At 37.7% G+C, this 23,583-nt stretch overlaps 1 protein-coding gene across 4 annotated transcripts in view; it reads left to right on the top strand.

Moving 5' to 3' along the window:
- Positions 1 to 23,583, top strand: part of INPP4B (inositol polyphosphate-4-phosphatase type II B) — a 278,616-nt gene that overhangs the window by 41,496 nt on the left and 213,537 nt on the right. The gene's annotated exons all lie outside the window — the stretch shown is intronic.

The raw sequence follows: 23,583 nt of genomic DNA, 5'->3' as shown, positions 1-23,583 counted from the left end.
CAGTGTGTTTGATACTTATATTTGAATTCTTGCCATTATTCATAATCTTTAAGCAATAGTTCTTACTAAGTACATTTATATTTGAGGCTCTATTCCCACAGGTGTGTTTTCCTACATGTAGTCAAGCTGGGTTTCTTTTTATTTCTGGTTCATGCATCTTAGGTCTTTAATTTCCACTGAACTTCAGTTTCTGACCTCTTACGTTGGAAATAGTGCTCCCACTTGTGTTTTGTATTAGCTCTCTTATGGCTCTGAGTGCAAGAAATATTTCTGTGAGGTCTGTCAGTTTTTTCACAGCTGAAAACTTTGCAAGTGCTGTCATCATCTTTGTATCCCAAGGTGAGCTGATCTATAAAGGTGAGATTTCAACCTGAAATCATAAAGAAATGTATGAGTCATGTGTCGAAAACGGGGGAAAATAAAGGGAGGAGGAGGTGGGACACAGTAAGAGTGATGAAATGTGATGTCTGTGTGACCCAGCACTGCAAGTGCAATGGAGAATTTTAGCAACACTTTACAAAGCTTTAGCTCTAACGTAGCCACTTGGTTAGAAATGGATTACCTGTTTTTCTGACCTCTGTGCAGCAGAATAGTCTTCCTGCCTCACACCCAGGGAAACAACAGCAGACAGGGTTCCACTGAGAAGCAGAGCTCAGTAGTGCCTCTCCTGGAACCTAAATTTCAGATTGATGTTGCTTGTCTTAACAATGAGTTTCATCGTGGCAAATCCCCATAGTCAGTAAAGATGATAATGCAGTTCTGAAATTTCTTTTGGCTGCAGGAGTGGGGAAGGGTCATCTCCCTGCAGTGTGTCCACAACTGCAGATAAACCTTAATTGCTTCAGCAGAGTGCAATGGTTAACAGTCATCTTGTCAAACTATGTAGGGAGCTTGGTAGCTGCAGTGTCACAGCAGGTTAGTGGAAGAATTAGGTCAAGTTTTCAGTGTTTGACTCTTTGGGGACTTTATATACGTGGTGTCCAGAAGTTCTGTGGCTGATAGTGTAGAAAATGACAATTTTTAATAACAAAACACCATCACAATGTGGTTTTTTTTGTTTGGTTTTGAGATAAGGAACAAGATAGTTTCACAGTTCACCTGCTTCATGTGTGCATCCATGCTCTGATTAAGGAAAAAGCTCTACAACAGTACTTTTAATATGTGTGTGTGTGTTTCAGCTGTTTTCCTGTTCAAGTTGAATGTGAATTAATTGGTAGGATGTATTAATACTTGCTTGCATAAGGAATGCATGATTTTGATATGCTTTTAGAATGGATTTGCTAGTTATTTGCTGGATTAAATCTTTAATATATAATCTATGACTGCAGTTGAGTATTGTCCTAGATCAGTACAGCTTCTCTGAGTTGTAGGTATAGCTAGAGATTATCCATTTCTTAAAACTATTGGTATTATTTTAATGTGTGTACAGTTATTTGTCACATTCTCCTGCAAGATGAGAAGATTTGTCTATGTATCACAGAAAACTCTGTGTATTATGTTACAGTTATTCTGCAACCATCCCCAAACATAAAAAGTACTAATAAGTTCTTTCATAGCATTTTCATTTGAAGAAGGATCTGGAAGTAGTTTACAGCAATGGGTGTATAGTCTTTCATACCAGTTTTTGCAGATGGGAGATAGTGGATTTCAAGTTAGGATGCCCAAGCAAAATAAACAGTATTTTCCCTGATGAAGCTGGCAGCAAAAGAAAAAAAACCCCAAACATTAGAGGTAAGGTAGTATTATGAGAACTGAATCTATTACTGGTAAGATACAAGACTAACTTCTTTGTATTCTAAATAAATGGATATACTCACCAATTACCTTTTATTAGAGTTAAAACTTTAATTGTTTGAATCCTGACTACTTTTCATCAGTGATGTCTCTGAAGAAGAAAACCTGAAAATTCTGCCTTGGAAGGTGGAGTGTAGTAACTCAAAATGCTGAACTGAATAGGCTAAACCTTCCTGAAAGACTATTAGGCTGAGCAGACCTTAGGATTGAGTGTCTAAATGTATATGTTCACAGCCAGTTTGTTGTAGGTCTAACTTCTGTTAAATTTGAAATGCAGAACTCAACCATATTTATTCTTTTTTTTTCAGAATTTCACATTTGAGAAACCTTATGCTTCCTGGAAGAAAGCCAGATTGGCTGGCTTCACATATTTTGCTCAGGATTATAGGATATACTTTAGAGAAGCCTCTCATTTGATACTGTACTGAGCAAAAAAGTATCTTATTGAGTTGTTAAGCTGGGACTTTGGGAAACATTAGATACTTATGTACAAAAGTAGGTCATAGTTCCTTGTGTTTTCAGGCCCATTTTCCGTGGTGGTTTGTTAGTAGCATTACCACCAGATTCCATATGCTTCGTGGGGTCATGCTGAAACTGGGAAAGGATTTTCTCTTTTTATTAAACTCATAGGCTAGTTTTTGTTATAGTTCACACAGGTATCAGTTTCAGTCATTTGAAAGACTGAGATCAAGTATAAGAAAGAAAAGCAGCAGTGTTTTTTCTTCTTTTTTCCTGTTTGCTTATCAGAAGTTAAGATGAACCATCCAGCACACACTTCTCATTCAGAACTAGAAGTGTCCTTAGTTTTATGTGGTTTCCTGCCTGAGGAGGATGAGGATATTTACACTGGTGCTGAACTTAATTTATGAACTAGTGAGACACCTGCAGTTCATTCAGTTTTGCTTTCCTGGGTGCTTGTTGTGGGGTACTATTGGCTGCTGTTGTTCAAATATTCTGTAATTTGGAGTGCTCTCTTCATGGCTGTGCTCCACTCAGTTTTTGAAGTGTGCAGTATTAGCAAAAATTTAATCCAATTCTCGTGCTAAACCTCCATGTGGAATCTACAGTGGTTTGTTGAGACATAAGAGACTTCCTCCTCTTATGTGAAAAGGACAGCCCAGTTGGTGGAAAGATTGGGCCTCACTGCTTTGGACTGAAAAGGAGTTATATCAGGAAATTGAAAAAAAGTTACTTCTTCTTTTGAAAGCATCAGCTGGATTTTTATAATAAATCTTGTTTTTTGAATTGTAAAGAGATACTGTATTTCTAAATTCTGCTTTCTGCTGTGAACCTGAGTTATAGGTGGACTTTTTTCACCTCTTGTGAACCTATCAAAATAATAATTAAGAAGAAGAAAGAACCAGATCTGTGTTTCTGCAGACTAGTTGGATAATTTTTGTGTGGGTGTACAGAGTATGCCTTTCTCAAGTGTAAAGTATGGTAGGGCTGACAAGGCTGATGAGAATGTAAGAGGAGACAATGCAAGTATAATTATTGTACCTGTTTTACTTGGAATTGTTATTTCTTGGAAATATTATTTCTATGAATTTTTTTTTTAAAGCACTAACCTGACAGAATTTAATAAATGAAATTAAAGGATACACTGTTTAACCTCGATTAATGAATTAATGGAAAATGACTTGTCAGACTCTGTGGAGTTTGCTTTGGGGTTTTTTTTTTTTGGCTTGTTTGATTTTTGTTTATTTGGTTTTTTTGGGTTTTGTTTTTGCGTTTTTTTTTTTTTTTCCTCAGAGCTTACAGTTTTATTCAATAAAACTCTGCATAAGTGTTGGGGGTTTGCATTTGAGTAATCTTTTTTGTCTTCAAAAATGTAAGAGAGTCTTATAGACTGTGGTAAAGAAAACCCCAGAACAACAGCTTGGAACACAAGTGGGCTTAAAACAGAAGAATGACACCTCTAAAAGCTGATATCAGTTGAGTGTTCGTAGAATGGGCATACTGGTAATGGGAATCTGCTGGTTTTAGCCCCTGTGGTTTTCAAGTTCTTAAGTGTTTCAAAGACATCTTGTAGGTGTTAATCTTTTATTGGTCCAAGTCTCTTTAGAAGGAGGGCTTCTCTTCAGGCCTACTGTGGGATATCACTTGGATCCCTCTACAGCAGTGGCAGTGATTCAGCTCCAAGATTTTGAGCAAGCAGAAGGACTTCTTTTCACTCCTCTCATCCTTAGATAACAGTGAAAGTATGTAATATTGTAGATAAAGCTTCCTGAGGGGGAGACAGGTGTTAGTCTAAATGGAAAAATTAGAGATTTTAGGGATACTAAAGGAATGCAGATCTGTGACATCTGTGAGCTAATTGGAAGGAAGGCTGGTAGTACAGCAAGTCTTTATGACTGAAATCTAATAGTCTCTGATTTGATGTCTTTATGGAAGCTGATTCCTGTAAGACAAGGTGCTTGATGAGCCAGCAACTGGTTGGTATCATGTCTTTGTAGCATTACAGCAGTGTGCTTGTTAGGTGGGACATAGCACGTGAAAAGGGACTTGGTTAAAAATATTTGTAGACCTCTTGCTCTTTGAGACAGAGCTGGGTTCTGCTGTCCTCGCAGCTGAACGTGTGGCTGTGATTTCACATCCAGTGATAAGTTGTTTGAATGGGGTCTGAAACATCTTTTCTGCAGTTGTTCTGAAACACTGCTGTCACTAGGCACTTAACCCAACTGAGCTGTGCTGATTACATTGCCTGTAGTGATTGCTGTGTCAAGAGCAGAAGTTGTCAAGTATTTAAGAAGAAAACCTCCAGGTATTGCGAAAATTAGCCAGAGTCTCAAACTGGTTGTCTGAAGCAGAGCCTTGTTGCTTAAGTAGTTTGCTCAGAGCATTTACTTGACACCTTCTTAGACTCTAGTAAAGGTTGTTGATAATCTTGATAGCTCTCCTTATGAAATAATAGGATAACCTGAATTCTTTCTATACCGGTTTGAGTAAGGACTCTGGTTTCTGTTTGCTGCACTTCTACTATTTTAAGCCGCTTCTTCATTTTTGGACATCATCAGGAGCACGGGCACAGTTCCAGAGGGCAATCTGGAAACTGAAATGAGGTTATAGTTACTTTCAGGACTGAGCTTGGATTTGAATGCTTTCTGTTGATTGCACCATTCAAAGTCTTGTGGATTTTTTTTTTTTTCCCATTTGAAGGTGCCGGTTTTATTCTAACATCTAAAGATTAAGCAAAATAAAATGTATTAGGGCTCGTTCTATAGGAATTACAGAATTTTGGTTCTGTATTGTGAGGAATTTCTAAACAGAAGCCAAGTGCAGTTTGTCATGGAGGAGCTGGAGACCTGTCATTCCAAATATTGCATGGAAAATTATCTTAAATTATTATAAAAATTTAAGTGCTTCACCACTGTAGGTGGCATTTGAATGTACTACCTGGAATTTAGTTCTACTACTAAGAAGGCCCTGTGATCCTTTATCTTTAATCATACCTGTCTTTCTTTTTTTTTTTCATCTCTCAATCAAAGTCTTAGCACTGCAACATAATGGAACCACGTGATCGTCAAGTTAAGCGCTGGCATTGTGTTCTCTTGAAGTTAATTGTTGTTTTATGCAAATGTTTTGGCAGTTCCTAAAGTTAACATGGTGATTATTTCCTGATGAAAAACAGGTGAAGCCAAAAGCAGATTGCAAGCTCACATTACCTTGCACCAAAGTGAAACTGTATATCCGTTCAGCTAGCAGTGAGGCAGATGTTCTTTGGATTTACAGCAACATCTCACAGCCACCGGGATTAAGTACTTTTTTTTTTTTTGCAGGGTCCAATGTCACTGAAGCAGCTGTGACTGCGTTATGTATTCAGAAACTGCTGGCAGCTGTGGTGGAATAGAGGTGGTGATAATTGCAGTGGGGAGTACAAGGTGTTGGACAAGGGTTTTTGACTGTTCTTGGGCTTCTGTTTTGTTTACTTGGTGCTACTGTTTTTTTCATGTTGTTTGCCCGGAAAAGTTTGCTTGACCTACTTCAAGGGCATCAGTTAATTGATGATGGTCTTTTAATAGAATATTTTGATCTTTACTGAACTTGAAATGCATAGCTTTAAAGCCTATCATATCTAAGTTGAAAGGACACATTTAACTGGAATGCCAAATTGAAATTTTAATGGGAAAGAAGCCAGGAAATGAAGAATTAAAGTTCTGATGTGGCCTAAATTGAGAATCCTGTATGCTTTGTGTCTGTGCAATCCTTTTCACTAAGGAATTAATTTCTTGTTTATTCTTTGCTGAAAAAACATGTTTTTGAACTAGTGTTTTCACTTCAAAAACCAGACATTTCTAAGAGGTGTGAGAAAACTATTAACATATGAACAGAGAATATAAATAATATTTTTTCATGACCTTACTCTAAGTTTGAAATAATACTGATTTATTGTCATGTCTTTTTAACTAGTGATTTAAATCCATGGGTGAAGCCATGCAGTGTAGTGAGCAGCTGGACACTGTGTTGCTGTTAAAGGAAAATTAAGTCATCATGCTCCTTGGATTCTCCCTTGATCCCAGTAGTGTGGTTCTATGCCCACCACTGTGGTTCTCCTGATGATTCTGGAATTGATTCAGTTCACTAAGCCAGCAGAAAAATACATGACTGGGTTAGTTGTCTTCAGGCTAATTCTTGATGCTGCTGATGGGGAGTCTCAGAGCAAATACCAGGATAATCATAAGAAGTGTGTGGCAGGGAAGGTTGGCAGTACAGGGGGAGGAGACTACTATTTGGGAGGACAGGAAAACTAGATGCTGTGATACACCCACCTATGGATGGTAATGGGACTAAATTTATTAGATTTTGTTGCAGGCTGTTCATTCCAAATAAATCTCTGGCATCCCTGGTTCAAGAGCCTGTAAGTTATGCTAGGGTTTCTTTTAGAAGTTTAACAGTGAGACCTTTAAAGAGATAAAATCATAAAAGCATAGAGTGTTTGGGGTTGGAAGTGACCTTAAAACTCATCTAGTTCCAACCTCCCTGGCATGGACAGGGACACTTTCCACTAGGCCAGGTTGCACAGAACCCCATCAACATGGCCTTGAAAAACAAAAATGTGAAAATATAGTGATTTTTTTTTTTTGAGTTGGGTGTGGTTTTGGAGTTTGAAGCTGGGAGTTTTGGCACTCTTACAGGTATAAGCTGGAGTTTTGGCTCTGGGAGAGTTATATAATTGGTGCTTTTGGTGTTGTGGTAAAATAGGTACTAAAAGAAAAGCCAAAATGACTTGGTAGAAAATTTAATGGCTTCAAGGGTTGCTGTCACTTACTTTTAAACAGTCACCCAATAATCATAGAAACAAATCTGTAGGAAGCATTGTATTATTGCAAACTGTGTATGTGTGTAAATGTTCACACTTCACAGAATTTGATGTGCTGTAGCTTGATTGCTCTTTTTGCATCTTCCCTGTTTTAATAGGATAATTTTTCTCCAAGCATAACATACTATACAGACCAAAGCAGTTTTCTTATTTCATTATATATGATCCATATTCATAGAAACCATGGCCTTCAATAAAAATAATAATAAATAAATTTCCCTGTACAATAATTTTCATGAGGAATAATGCAGTTGAAACTTCTTAGCTACAGCCAAACTGATGGACTTTGTAATGGGCTGATCTGGGAAGTGCCCAAATTTAACCTCCAAGTCCTTGAGGGCTGTTGCTCCTGGGTATGTTCTGAACTGTTTCTGCATGAAGGAAACATCTCCCACAGGTTGGATTTTGGCCTTTTCTTCCTGCTGCATCCCATTTACCCAACACAAAGGAGGAGTGGTGGGAATAAGAGACTTATCCTAGAATTGGCTGTCACCATGTGGTATTGGAATATAGCTTGTCTGACTTCTCACTAATCTGAAAATGAGAGTGAGCTTATTTGTTGATCTTATACGTGAGAACTTAGTCTTTTTTTTCCATGGAAGAGGGTGTTTGGGGATTTGTGTTTTATGAGGCCAGAACTGGGTCAAAACTAATACTTAAAATGGAGGGAGCCTAAAGGCTTAACAGGAGTTTTGTATCCAGTAATGCAGAAGCAGCATGATCTCAATATGACAGAACTTTATACTTAGCAAGCCATATCACGTTATTTAACCCAGAGTAGAAATACCTAATGGGATCTTTTCTTATCTTTTCACAAGTTTTACATAGTTGGTCTTTGATAATTGCTTAACAGCAGCAAATTCTGTCATTCACCTTTGATTCACGTGGTTTTATTCCTAGCAACTTTTTATTGGTAAACAAAACTTAGAGGAGATGTTGATACACAATTGTTGGTCTGTTTCCTTATCACCTTCTTGTACTGTAGTGTTATGTATAATAAATAATCTTTCAGAACAACACTGTCTTTTTATGGTCTTTGCAAACTGGTGAAACCGGTTTACGTGTTAAAGCCATGACAGTGATAATAATTTCAGCAACTTAAGTCTTGTGGTTCAGGCACGGTTTGTTTCAGTTTATGTACTGAAGAAAGGTGATTTCACAATGCAATTACTGTGTAAAACACACAGTTTTTTCCTGGCAAAATGAAGACATTGTAATTATAACCGTGTATCAAGTAACTTAAAGCCATTACGTCAAAGCGAGGGGTTTATATAGGTCAACATGGCTTCATTTAAGACTGAAATTCTGGTGCACCCAAAGAATTGGTAATGAATGACCTCTTGAAGTTTAAGTAGTGCTTGGCACTGCTCTCAGGAAGGTTTATCAGCAATTTGTGCAGAGCCGAGAGAGCAGCTGGAAGGAACCCAGCCCAGCTGCCTGCAGTTGCTTGTGCATGACAGCTTGTCTTCAGGCATGGTGCAAGGTTCTGTCTGTACTGGAAACCTGGGGAGCTTAAAATACATGGGCTATTTAAACTGTCGGCTTTTTGTGCTGGATAGTAATTGCAATAATCACCAGTAACTCTTCCTGTTAGATCCAGCTCTGTAATGCTACTGTGCTGCTCCAGAGCTTTATCTGAAAGAAGACCCTAAGTCAGAAAAGTGCTAAAGCCATTTGTCTCTGTCTTTTCTGCCCTTCTCTGCCAGTAAGGGTGTGGCTCTGTGTTCTTTTTCCTTGGAAAGTCGTGCTGTTAGTACAGATCCTGCCCTTTGCTAGTGTTTGCTGCCTCGTTACTTGTACTGATGGTGCTGCTTGTAGGGACACCCTATACTTGCTGTAGCTCTGATTAGCCACAAAGTCACTGTCAGGTGCTGGAAGGAGTTTGTTCCTTCTCACATAGAATGACTTCAGCTGAGAATCTGGAACATATGCACTTTCATCTGGGTTATAGGACATGCCCATAAGGTGCATTTCCTCTGGGACTTTTTGTACTTGAACTTACCCCATACCCTCTTATCTGACTGTGCTCCAGCATCACTGTTCAGACACTGCTACTTCAGACTGTGCTTTCTGCTGAGCACAGGGTGTGCAAGGTATGGCTGGTGTTTAGCAGGCTCTGCTGTTACTTCTGCTGCTCTCTGAGGTGGAGGTGGGGTGTTCTCCTTGGTGGTGTTACGTGGTCGTGAGGCTTTAGCACCACCACTGTGAAGCTGCTTTGGTTTTTGCAGTTACTCTTGCTATTTATATTCTGGTTGTCTTTCATGTGAGGTTCTTTGGCTGCATCCAAAGAGTCTGTTGTCTGCATTATTCATCACTTTGGAACAAAAGTCTCCTTAAGCAACTCAGAGGTAAAACACCCATCTCCAACCTTCACTTTCTTATACTCACGTAAGATAAGTTTTCATTCTAAATGTAAAATGTGGGTGTATGTTTTAATGATAAACTTGTTATAGAAGTCACATTTCACAACATCTACTGTACTTTGAGTTATTAAGCTTAAGTTTTCAAGTAATTTTGTTGCCTTCACAAGTGGCAAGACGGCAAGATTTACGTTCTGCATTAAACACTTTACATCGGGGCCTAATGGTGCAATTAGTTACATAACCATTACCTGTGGTTAATAAAGGGAGCCCAAATTAAATATTGTATAAATTAGCGTGTGGGGTTTGGGGGTGTTTTTACAGCTTGCTGCATTGGATGTTGTCAGGTTCAAATGCAAATGGCATTGCCACTAAGCTAGGTTGTTAAAGTGGCAGCAGTTTCTGGGGAACATATGAACCACCAGGGTTTCTGCTGCTTTCTAGGACTACAAGGGAGCTGTGTTTGGTAGGAGCCCAGGGAGAGGAGGATGCCACAACCACTCTGCTAGTGGGAAGCACTGAGGAGAACTGTCATATAACGGGTTCATCCTCTTCTCTTGTATTTCTTTTTCTTGCGGCCTTTATGTGCCTCTCTTCACAGAAACTGAAATTCTTGGTCCCTTAACTGTACTTCATATGCCCCTGCATCCTTATACCTTTGTGTTACCATCCAGTCCCTTATGTGAAGGTGGAAGTCTTTCCATATTTCCATTGACCACAGAGTACGTGATGGAAAAACTAACTTAGTGAGAATTGCAGTATAATTTCAATATATTCCCTCAGTAATATATTATGATTTTCAGAAAATGAAAAAGAAAACAAGAAATTAAATTGAGGCAGACAGCCAAACCTTGAATCTATATCACCATGACCTAGTATGGCCTTGCTTTAACATTACCTGGTTTTAGCAATTTGTGTTTGTAGAAACACTTAATTGTAGAGTTTGTTAGGCTTTTCTGGCAACCTTGAGTTAAAATGTGAGAGAGATAATCAGTCAGTGTGAGAACACATGGCTGGAGTATCTCTCATCATGCAAAGAGTCTGTTAACATCGTTGGCATTCTGGACTAAAGTTGACCTTTGCCATTGTCTCTGACAGAATTCAAATGTTGTAAGGTCTAAGGACATGATGTATGGTAGTGTCTGAAGATAAACCATGTGCAACTCTTTTTCTCTTTTTCAGGGTGCCACATTGGAATAACAAAGCCAAAATTAAAAAAAAAAAAAAAAGCCAAAAAAGTTGCTTTAGGTATTCCATTAAAAAAAAGCAGAATCAAAAATAGCTTAAACAATAATGTGGTAAAAGCAAAATATAGTATAGACTTTAATTCCAGATAATACATATTCAAGCTTGAAATTGGCATGAAAAATGTTATAATTTGTGACAAATTATGATAATTTTTATGGCATAGCCACGAAATACCAGTAAATGACATTTTTAAAAGTATGTATGCAAGAAAATTATTACTTTGGGGAGCCCAGTAAAAACAAGACATTCCTCTACACTAACATGGCTATTGAAAAGTTTATTTATATTTTCCACAACTAAAAAATGAATATAAGAAATATCTTAATGGAAAAATTCCTGTCTCTTCTAGAAGACTTGTCTACTGTGTTACTCGTAGTGTGTCTGTGTTCTCAGGTAAGAGCTCAACAGGTGTGCTGAAGAGAATACATCGACTTTTGGCATAAAAACATTGCTTTTTCTCCTAAAGGCAAACTTCCAGTTTAAGCACTGATTAAAAAAAGAGAGAGGCAGAGGGGGCATTTGCAATGTGTATGGTTTTTATGTGCACACCTGGTTCCAGTGGTTTTCTGATTTGGAGTTGGGATACCAAAACTGTTGATTGAACTGCATAAAAGAGTCAGCCTTGGAAAATTTAGAATTATTTGTGTGTGTGAACTTATTGATATGATACTGCTGCACAGCATTCCTAGCCAGTAGCCTGGATTAAACTCTAGCTGTGTTTAAGGAAGTGCTCAGTGTTTTTCGGTTTAGCTGCGGCAGAAGAGGTTAAATGGTAGCTTAGTTCTCGTCTTTAATATACTGACATGGATAAGATATTCTGGGAAGCTGATTCTCTTTTACTTGAGGACTTCCGATAAGTTTTTGACACAAGGAGGAGGAGAAGTTCTGTGGTAAAGAATTAACAAAGACTGATCATGCATGTCCCTGGCAATTGTGAGAAAGATTAGGTGGAATGAGCCTAATTTCATTCTTTTTTTCCTCAGAAATTACTGCATTTATATTGGGTCCTTAGAGCAGAGTAATTATAGCTATAAGCTTAAAAAAGCTTAAAGTCCTAATTTTGGTTTCATGTCTTTGGTTTATTGATATTGGAAAAATGAAACAAAAAAGCCCTCCAGAAGTGCTTCACTGTCTCTGGAAATGACACTTGGAGCCAGATCTTTTAAATAATCTTCTGTATTTTGAAAAACTTGCTGGGCTTTCTCCTTGCTGCTTTTATACCCATTCCTTCCCCTCCTCTTGGTCTGTTCGTGAACATCTCTGATCAAGATCATTGTCCATGTGTCTTGTATGTTGAGATAGTCTTGCTGTGCACTTGCCCTGAGCGATGCCAAACTTTTGTGCAAGGAGATAAGACTCATATGGCTGTCAAGTTTTTCTTTTGCTTGCTACTGCCAATAAGTACTAAGAACAAGACTCATGCAGGAGGAAGACTATTAGAGATGAGAGGATCTGAATGGAATTATAGATATCTCCTTTTTATATTTTTACCAAGTGTCAAATATGGTTGTCTAATTTTGGTTTGGTTTGGTTTGGATATAAGTCCGTGGCAATTTGAAAGGGACAAGAATCCACTTAGTCAAAGTTTGATACTTCCCAGAAAGTTTTTTGAGTTGAGGACTTGATTGGCAAAATCAATATTGGACAGCTTTATCCACCCTTTTGCCCCAAACTCTGGAAAGATGAAGGTGGTAGAGGGGCCAGGACCTATGGCCTGGGAAGACTTAGGGTGATATGGCTCCAGGCCTAATGTATGGAGTAAAGAGAGAGCTGGTAGCTGCAGGCTTTCCCCAAAACAGGAATTTGCCAGAAATCTGTAGGGCTTCCAGTAAAAGTACAAAATATGCCTTTTTTTTTTCTTCCCTTAAAATTCCAAAAGAGAAGGAAATAGTTTGCATTCCCACTCTTGAGTAGAAATACAGGACCACAGCTGGGCATTGAATTCCTTTGATCTCCTGACAACACAAATATGAGAGCTTTCATCTCCGGGTTCTGGTTGGTGGGGATTAAGTGGTGTTTGACCAAGACAATTGAAAATGTACTTGTAGGAATGTTGCTTTGTCAACCATATTTTTTTACCAGGCTGTCTGCAAGCTCATAACGTCCTAAAATGGTTTCATGGTATTACCTTTGAATTGTTCAGCTGGTGGGTTCTCCTCACACCTTATCAGATGTGATTACAGCATCTTAGTATGATAAACATGCACCTTCTGTAACACTGTGAAAAGTCACTGTTAGCTGCCTTGACATTTAAATTAGTAGTAATGTCGTAGATGTATTAGGTACCAAAGTCAACGTTGTAAGTAGCTTCACAGGGTTTCTATGCAACTGAGTACAAATATTGTACTAATTCTTTAATGTGCTGTTATTTTATTATACCCTGGATTGCTGGTTGCCCTTTATGTTTTGTCATTTCCATCACTTTCCTGGGGAATATCTAATACTTCACTCAGTGTTTAAGGCACAGCAGTTACAGTGAGACGGTATATGAAGCAATAAATGGTTTTTTGAGGGTGGCTAAATGCCAGAGCAGTGATGAGGCTGTTAAATGAGATAACTGTTTGTAAAAAGTTTTTTGGGAAACATTTTTCTGTTTTGCTCTGGATGAAAAATGAAACTAGTAAGTGGAAGCATGAGAAATAGCACTGTATTTATTTTACATTGAGACCATTTCACTTGGCTGCTCCCTAAGTGTCTCTACTTTGTGCGTGAACTGCTCTTGAAAGTCTGTCTGGAAGCATTTGGCGACATGGCCAAGGAGAACTCTTCCTAAAACCACAAAGGATCCAATGTGTAACGCTGTGTTAGCATTGTATATGCATCTATTTGCAGGTGGATACTTTGCATGGGTAGTTGTGGTGTTTTGTGGACATATATCCTTGTGTTTGCATACAGTTGAAAGCTATACAGAGATGGAAACAGATTTTCAAACAGGATTTTGTGTATTTTGATGTCTGTAAAGAAAAAAGGGGCTGTGTGTGGCTTTTTTGGGGTTGAGTGGTGTTAGGGTTTTTGGGGGGATACTGTGGCTGAAATTGCACTTAGGCAATTAAAATGTAAACTGCAAAGATTTTTATTTCCTGTTTGAGAGAAGTGCTAAAATGATGACATCTAGGAATTAGGGTTTTTTTCTCCCATTTTTGAGACCTGTAGTTACAGCTTCAAGTGAGAATGTGAAGCCCAGATGAAGGTTAGACTTGGCTCTGTAAGGTGTTTTTACAGTGTTATGTTGCAATAAGCATTGACATTTCCAGAACACTTTACAGCTTCATCATTTTTAATCCAGTGCTCTCAGCTGCACCTTTCTTTTAATAACAGTCATGAATGCATTTTAATTTTTTTTCTGAAAAATCTTTGGGGAAACTTAATTACTGTTATTTGTAGTTCAGTATTTGACGTAGTTGTTTCAGAAACTTGTAGGTGTCTTTTTATGACTGAAGAAGAAGGAAAATACAGAAGGGCAAGCTAAAGGCAATTCATCATTTGGTTGCTCAGGGAACATGCAGTCAAATCGCTGTTTGTTGCTGGTGAGATTTTAGAATATTTTGTCACGAGACCTGCAAGTGCAATATGAACCAACAACCAAAAAAAAAAAAGGTGAACTGTACAATATTAAAATGGTTGCTTTATTTCTTTTTCCCAGGAAACAAATGTATTTGGAATTAGTCACAGTACATATTTGGGGTGAGATAAGTTTAACCTAGTAATAGAATATATAATATATTATATACATGTAATATACATAAGTAGTATGTAATAAATGTATGTTTGTTTATGTGTAGTTTTGCCAGCAAACTCTGACTTCTTCTTTGGACTATTCAAATGCACAGACTTCTGAGACAGAGTATCAGAACATTGTACAGAAAGTTTTCCTTGAGGATGATCTGCTGTCTGTTGAAATTGGTCTCTCCAAACAAGATTGCACAGCATTACTTAGCCAATGTGCCCCAAGTTTAAAACATTTTCTAAAAATTAGGATAGGATTCTTGCATTAGTTTGATTTGTGTTTTGTGGCCAAACTCAAATTTTCCAAGGTAAAATGAAAGGAATATATGTCGTTTTGTAGGAACTCTGTAGTGATCCATATAGTCCTTTGCTTGCATTAAATGTATCCATGTTATATGCTTTCTGCATATTTACAAGTGTTTTCAAATACAGTTTTACTGGGGATTTTGTTTTTGCTTTGTGGTTGTCGTGGGAGTACAGCAAACTAGAAGAATGGCTTTTGTAGAAAGTTATTTAAAATAAAAGCCAAGGTAACACCAGGAAAAAAATTAAGGAACTTATAAAAATAATCTAGAAGAAGTGAATGTATTGACAAATGCAGAATGCTGAAGGAATCAATACAAATTGATGAAACACAGTTGCCCATTTGTTTAGAAAAGTCCCTTAACGAGGCTAGTAGAAGCTTGGAGGTGTTTTAGAGAATTATGATGATGAGCTTGCCCTTTTTTAAAGAATTCCCCATTTATTTTCCGTTGTTTGCCATCATAGATCCACACTGTGCTGTGTGGGCCTTTGTGCAGATGCAACAATTATTGTGCAGTTTGTTTAATTATTTAATTTTCTGAGTTCTGTTGTGATGTAAATGTTGTTCTTTATCTGTCAAAGTAATCTGGTTAAGAAATTAACAGTTTGAATTCTTGTAACATACTGACATAACTGGAGTGGTAAGCAATACTCTTTCCCTGGAAGACAACAAAGATTTCAAAATATTTCTGTTCTTGCCTGGTTTCTCTACTGTGCAGCATTTTTGGTATAATAGGTAGACTATTGGAACAAAGTCTGAAGCAAATTGAGACAATTATCTCAGTGATGGTAAGATCTGACATTTTTTTCATAAGAAACAAAGTCTGTGAAATAGCCTTACTTTTCTTTTTCTCAACTTTATATGGTGGAATTTAAAGCAAACAGTGTGTATATGTTTGTTGTTTTTTTTTTTTATGTGAGTTTCCTAAACAGCCACGACTCCTTCCAAAGAGCAAGCACTTCTTTGTCTTGAGTCTAGTGTTAAATTTTACCTCAGTGACTCCTTTCCATATTGTTTCTTCCATATACCTTCCTGGGAAAGCTTTTCCATCTCTGTCTGTAGGCCACTTTTACTGAATGTTCTTAAATAAAAATAGGTGACAGACTGATGAAAAACAGTCTAGAGAAAAGACTGATGCTCTGTTTTCACTTAAATGGCAGATGGACTATTCTAAAATTTCCTTTTAATGTTTGAAGTGAAAATAATCAGTCAGTTGTCCAACATCTGCTTCTTGTGCACAGGTATCAACATGTATCTTCTTTTTCTTCCTCTCCTGTAAAGTGCTTTTCTAAGTTTTCATTAATAACCTTTAATACAAGCTCTTAACTTCTGAAAGGGAACTTTTATTTCAGAGTACTAGCCTGAAAACAAGTTGATTCATTTCTAACTGAAGGTGTGGAGAGCCCTCAGTTGAACTAATTGATCTACTGAATTTTCTGGAAGATTTTTTTTTTTACTATGTTTACTTTCACTGAGGTGTTGTGTGAAGTTTTTGGGTTTTGGTGGGTGGGGTTGGGTTTATTGGTTTGTTTGTTTTTTTCTTTCTACAATTGTGTTTTGTTTTTTGGGTTTTTTTTTGTAGGAGTCCTGATGTTTTCCCTTTAAACCATAATTCCTCATGTAATGTTAGTTTAGGAAATGCAGAAGTTCTCTTCAACTTGAATCTTAAATTATTTGTGTCATTATAAGCGTACTGCTAAGTAACTTTATGTGGAAACTGCTTCACAGCCTTGTGATAAAATCATTTATAACACACAAACTAATGTGTGTGTTGGAAGTGAAAGCACTAATCATTTAGCTGTCCTTTCCCAGTGAGTAGAAAAGCCTGAATTAAACTATTAATTGGTAGACTGTTTTAAACAAAGCTTCCATGTTTAAGTGGAATGCTTTAAAAGATGGAAGTTGTAATTTATTTTTTTATGTTTATGAATACACATGTGTTGAATCAGTGATTTGAATTATATTTATTATGATTTTATGAAGGATATGTATTTATAGGCATGTTAGAGCTTGTCACTTACTACTGATTTTAACAATCATTTTTATGCTTGCTGTTTACAGCCAAAATGTGGTACTGTAGACCTCAGACTCTACACTACATTGAAGCACATGAACTGTATTGAAACAGTATTTAGATGTAAATAAAGAAATATTTAAGGCTTGTTGATGCTGTAATCAACAGTCAGTTTCTGGTTAAATTGCATTTGAATAATCTAACTTTTTATAATGCCTCTATTCATTTTTCTTTCTACTTTGAGTGTAGAACATGATACTTTAATATTTGAGAATCTGGAAGGCTGATAGTAGTTTCTGCAGGTGGACACTTTTGTTCTTCATGCCCATGGCTTCAAATAGAGATTACATAGCTGGAGCCTGCAGTTTGGGACTGAATTTTGTGGTTTCCTTATTAAATATACTTTGATATTTGTAAAATGTAGAAAGAAGAGATTTACAGAGACAAGGTGGAATAGGTCTAGGTGCAGATAAAAGTTTGCTTTAATGTATTTACTCATCATTATTTAAAAAAGATTCTCTGTTAAATGGGTTAGAAACCCCAGTGTTACTCTTTGAAAGGTACCTTTGAAAACTTTATTTGAACTGCACATTGAGTCACTAAATGTAGTTTGAATTTAAACATGGGATGGTGTCCCCGCTCAAACATGTGGGTACCCTCCTTGCTCACACATACTTAGCTATTGATCTTTCTTTCCTAACTGTTGAAAATACCTTTCCTAAAACTTCTTTTATGGGCTCATTACTCCTATTTTCTTTTTGCGCATAGTTACTCTGAACAGTGGTGGTGGGGATGAATCCGATGCAAGAACACGGTAAAGATCAGTAGCTGGAGGCTGTGGGGTTTACTGGACCAAGCGACACAGCTGAGAAGTGACAAGTTCTTGATCACAAATACCCTTGTTAAGGTCTGAAATCAAAACTTCAGTATTCAAAACTGGATAGAAGATGAAGACCATCGCTCAGAGTTCGCTTAAATACAGATGACTTTTACCATCTCGGAAACAAAAGGCAGCTCCTGGGAAGGGAAGCGGTAGGAGAGAGACAGGGTGTTCTCGGTGGAGGGAAGAGCTGAGAAAGCCTCCTGAGGGTAAGAGACAGGCAGTTTATAGCTGGTGGCAGGTGAGGAGTTGTCTGTGGAGGGGAGAGATCACACTGAGCCCATAGATTTTATTTTCTGACCCATTGAATGTATTTGGTATCTAGCAGAGTTATGAATTTTTGCTGTTATGTCAGTTTAGTTGCTTGTAAAACTGCATCTTCCATTCCAAAGCTCGTATTTGAGAAGTGCTCTGTAGGTTTCCCTGGAGGATGGCCTGAGAGCTTGGAGATGAAACAACTGTTTAATGAGAAGTGTCCTTCTGCTGACACCTGGCTGGTTTTGTCCTGAGTCAATTGTCTCCATGGATGTGCTTTGGTTTTAAACATTTGTTCATGCTTAGTTACCATCCTTACAAATATTCTAAAATAGGAATACATGATGTTCTAGTAAAGCAAAAGGTATTTTCCTTTTTGTGCTGAGGTACTTGTGTTTCCAAAATCTCTATAAAAATTTGCTTAGTCAGAATAAAGTGGAGTGAGTTTAATATTTGTGAGATTTCACCGTTTCCTTTGATATTTATTTTGACTAAATAATTTTGACTAAATTATTCTTGCTGCTTACAATGTTTGTCTCTTTATTCCCAAGCATCTAACTTCTGCAGTTTGTCCTATGAATGCTTTACTAGGTCCTGTTTGGTGAGAGAGTTCCTGAGATGTAATCCTGAAGGCCAGGAAGCCAGTACCATGTCTGAAATAAAATGTTGTTAATCAGGAGGGAAGGGAAACGTTTTTTTCTTTTTAAAACTAAAATTGATGAGATTTAGTAAGTCTCTCTCATTTCAAAGAGTATGATGAAAGCTTTCTAAATTGAGAGCTTATAACCTAGGTGTTTTTTCTCTGGGTATGCACACATGAATTGCTCACTCTGCCTTTTATGTTGAGTGACTTATTTGTTGCAAGGGAATATGAGAAAAATTTTTTTTTTCTGGGAAATTAAAAAGCCCTCATTTTTCTTTCCATGGCTGTAATGGCTTCGATTTTCAATGTGGTCTGAGGGCTTTTTGTTGTTTTCCCTCCAAAATGATATTCCATATACATATCTGCTGTATTTTAAGGGCCTAATTCTACTGCTCTTACGAAGAACACAGACATGCAGGTTAAAGGCAGAGCACACCTTGCTCTGGCATATCTTCTAATGCCCCTTTGAGCTTGGGAGTGGGCTGGAGGGCCACCATTTCTTTAGTTGCAAAAAAGAGGTGAGAGGAAAACCGAATGCTGGAGGAGGAGCGAGGAAGTTAACACGAAGAAGCTTACAAAGAATTAAAATACTTGCCTTATTTGGTTCTCTGTTTAGAAGATGGTATTTGCTGACGTTAGGCCTGATGACAATTTACAGGTCTGCTAGGAATTCTTCTGATCCTCTTAGGGACTATAGCTAATCACACAACAGCCATCTCTTAGCATGCAAGTCTTAAGCATCCTGAAAAATATTCTGTTTGCTGCTTTTGAAAGTGCTATGAAGAAGATTAAAGCTCAGGGGGGTTGGGGCAGGGAATCATTGCTTGCTGTCAAATAAAAGTGAACTGTGAGCAGTCCAAGGAATCAGAACAGCAGGAGTTATCTTTACAATGCACACATTGGATATATTAGCACTTACGGTTTATAATTAAAAATCTTCAAATAATTTAATTTTTGCATTGTTTCTGTTTCTATTTTTTATTTGAAGGTTATGGGAAAGGTTGATACCATGTAGTGAATTTTGGATTGATTTTTTTACTTTGGGAAAACTTTCAGGGGAAAATGTAAGAAAGGTTTAAAAGTGTATTTTGTCATGAAGGGTTAAAAGCTTCATCCTGAGGCTGTCTTTTTGGAGTTCTGTGCTGCATGAAGCTAAGTCTTAAATAAAACACAGTTCTCTGCAATGTTAATTTGCACAACATCCTACTTGTTGGAGGCCAACCAGTGAAATGTAGTTTGGTCTTGTTTTTCTCTGCACTTGAAATATTTTTCAAATGCCATATTGTGCTGTAATTTGTGTTGTCGGTCGTGATGTTCGTATTTGAAATGTATTTGAATAATTGCACATGCGGTTTGAGCGTCATTTAAATCAACGATCTGTATGATTCCTCAAAACATCTTTCACTTCCAAGAGCACAGGCAAAACGGTTCTATAAGCAACTATATTTGTTCACTTGATACACTTACATTCTTTGATTGCCTTTCAATATAGTTTTTCTCACCTTCTGATACAAATAATGCTGATCACTCCATCGCTAGGCTTCCTCTCTCCTATGACATGAATGACTAGTTGAATAAAATATAAGGTCTAGGAACTGTGACTGCTTGGGCAGTTCTTACAGTGGAGTGCATCAACAGGGATATGTCTTGAGCCTGGTACTGTCACATCTGCATAAGGGGTGAACGGAAGGTAGGCAGCGAGGTCAGAAAGTCTGATACTAACTCACTGAATAGTCAGGATGGGGGGGATCACGTGAGTAATCGTAGAATGCCCATGGAAGTCTAGCTAATTAGCAATAAAGTGGCAGAAAAAGATCAACATCCTTAAGTGTGAAGTTGCATGTGAAGAAAAATAACAAAAGTTTCCCATCAAAATAATGGGCTTTGCACTAATTCCTGCCTCTCTGCCCCCGAATGAGATCTGTAGAGAGTTACATTTCCATTAGAAGGGCAAGTGGATGATCAGTTGGGGCTAAAAAGTAAATTGAATGTTAGGAAATGTTGGGAAAGGAGAGAACAAAGCGGAGAACTCTGTCTGTAAAGATCCACCGTGCAGTTCATTTCCCCTCATCTCACAGGACATAGAGAAGCTGGGAAGGTTCCAGAGAAAGGTCTATTTAAGTTTTCAGGACAAGGAGTGAAGGAGATAAAACTTTTCAGCCTGTGTAAGAGGTGATGACCTCTGATAGTAATCTGAAAAATCATTAACAGCTCAAAGGAGGTAAAGATTAATGGTTTATTGCTTCTTCCAGTGTGATGTTAAGTGAAGCTGGGGAAACTGGATTGCAAACATACAAAAGAAGGTGGTTTTTCTTGGAGTGGGTAGTGGAAATACTGAAGTTGCTTTTGATAACATGCTGAGAGTAAATGTGTTGGAAAAATTCTAGGTGCTCTCGGGAAAGAGGAGTATCATTGAGAGTTAGTGACTGGAAAAGGCATCTGAGGAAAAACCCTGATGTGAAAACAGCAGGGAAATGAAAGAGGACTGCATGTGGTTGCCCTGCTTTTTCTCTTCCTTGAACACTTCCTATGTCACTTGTAGGTAGAATGATGGGTCTTGGGTCTGATACAGCTGTTCTCTTGGAAATATTGTATGTCATTTTTATGTTAAGTATGCATGTGCTTAGGCATTCCCAGGATCACTGTAATCTCTTTGGGAGCAAAGCTGTAGTGAGGGTATTTTAACGTTTTTGAAGTAAAAAGGCAATATATTGGGAACTGAGCAAAGATTGTTACCACATATTTTAAATAACTGCCAAAAAGTGTAGAACAAAGCAGGAAAATTTTCTTTTCAAAAAGTGTGTTATCCGAGGTATGTGTTGTGATAGATCACTGGAGTCTTGCACCAGAATGTAACTTTGAAAAACTTAACTAATTTGTGTCTAAACTATGTATAACTAACTTTGGTAGAAAAAGGTAATTTGAGATTTTCATTGTTAAGCTGAAATAATAAACTGAGTGAATGTATATTTGTACATTATTATTATTACAAATGCATTTTCAAACTGAAAAAGAAACTGCTTTTGGTTAGGTATTCACATTTGTTAAAGGTAATAGTCTATTAAAGGTTGTTTTCTGTTCTGCAGAAGTTATTTAGTGACGTCAGTCAACATTTTCCAGGGTGAATGCAGATTGGTGGTATTATATTGTCAGCTTGAAGTTGGTATCGGGTAGCGTTGCATGATGGATTAATCACAGTGGGTAGCTCATTATTTGTAAAAGATGATGTGAGTATCTTTCAGTGAGCTGACAGTTTGTAAAGGTGGCTGTAATGAACTACCAGGTTATAGCTTGCCTGGAGTAATTGAAGCACCTCATCAGATGCCCAGCAAGCATATTTTTCCTTATCACACAGCTTGGGTCGTAGGCTTTGCGTTACTTAATAGACACAGGATGGGAATGTTATTATGGTAGAAGAATATATAATATTAAAGGAGATTTCAGATAGTTGAATGCTGATTGCGAGCATTTAAAGGGGTGTTTTTTATTCTGCAGATTACACGCTTGTGATTGCTGTGGAGTCCTTTGTTAATACCTCAAAATCAGAACAGTTTTTTTACTCTATTTGGTGATGGACATACTGCTGTAGAAATACACTGAAATACATTTAAGACCATATTAGCTTTTCTGTTTATGAATGATATTACCCTGATAATTCCTGTTCCTTTTTTTTTCTTGTTGAACGTATAAAAATGCTGTGCTTTATCTGTGGAGTGATGAACCTTGTCTGCGCTAACACTGAAATAGCAAACGTAGGTGGTAATGTTTATAACGTAGTCAAAAGCACGACCTGAGCACATGCCCACATTATTGAGCTAACTAGCTCATTTGCCAGTACCAGGGAAGTTGTAAAAACTCGGGATCATAGGCAGGTTGTACAGCTTGTGCTATTTTTAATGCCATTAGGGCTGTTGGTGTCAGAGCTGGGTAGGTTGGTGCTGGGCTATCGTGAGTGCCATGGTGTGTTACAGACCTTTGGTCACACTGTAGGTGTGCTGAGAGGTGGTGTCTGTATCATCCCATCTATTCACTGACTTCTGGCTCTATTCCTGGAAAAGTCAGCCTTGAGTAGGAATCTGAGGGCACTGAGATTTTCTGAGCCACATTTACACAGTCGGCTTGTAGCCACATGGTTGAACTAGGGAAGGGTCCCTCATGAGGAGCAGGCACTTTGCTTTCCATTCTTGCAAGGTGGGCTCTTAGCCTGTATGTTACTGACAGCAGCCTTGTAGATGCCCAAATACCTGGTCTTTCAGGCTTCCTCAGTCACCATCTATTCCTCTTAGATTTCCATTATATATTCTTCTAATAAGTGGGGGACAGTGATGACTTTGCAGTTTGAGGGAGAGGTGATATGGGTTCAAAATAACTTCACCTGCTGCTACCAGTCCCTTCAGGCAAACTCTTCTATTGCAAATATTTTCTTTAATAGCAAGTAAGAACTGAAAGTATTTTCTTTTTTTTTTGTTCTGCTGCATAGCCTTTTGTGTCGCGTGTATGTGACTATAATTTTTTCTGTTTCAGATATGTTTTGGTACCTTTCTGTAAAAATTCTGTCTTTAACTCTTTTTAATCATAAGAATAATTTTAAACGCAGGCAGAAAATAACTGATGTGAAAAAAACATAAGTAGTTTGGTGTATGTAGCATCCCTAGTCTATAAGGCTTTTGATTTAATTATTTCAAGTTTGTGAAAATATGCTTTTAAAAGAAATAAGCTGTGAAATTCACACACACTACATGCACACCCTCACTCCTAGTTGACTGTGGAGGCTTTTAATGATGTCTTATTAGAGGAGTTTTTACTTTCTGTAGTGTTTGTTCTCTCTACAGTGCTATGGCTTTACTTTTCTGCCTAACTGTTTTAACACAGAGGAATTGGTTGGAATGTCACTTCTAATTTTAACTGTCAGTTTAGTTCTTTATGTGATATACCATACCTAGCAGTAGATTTCCCCCCTCCCTCCCTACAGCAACAAATCTCCTATTGTAAAACCAGTTCATGATGACACACTTCTCCCCCCCTCCCACAACGCTTCA

Source organism: Manacus candei, unplaced genomic scaffold (genome assembly GCF_025592945.1).
Source record: "Manacus candei isolate 608988 ecotype Guabito, Panama unplaced genomic scaffold, ASM2559294v1 h1tg000092l, whole genome shotgun sequence".
NCBI classification, from domain to species: Eukaryota; Metazoa; Chordata; class Aves; order Passeriformes; family Pipridae; genus Manacus; species Manacus candei.
Note: the sequence above shows the minus strand (reverse complement) of the source record. Positions and strands in the feature narration are given on the sequence as shown.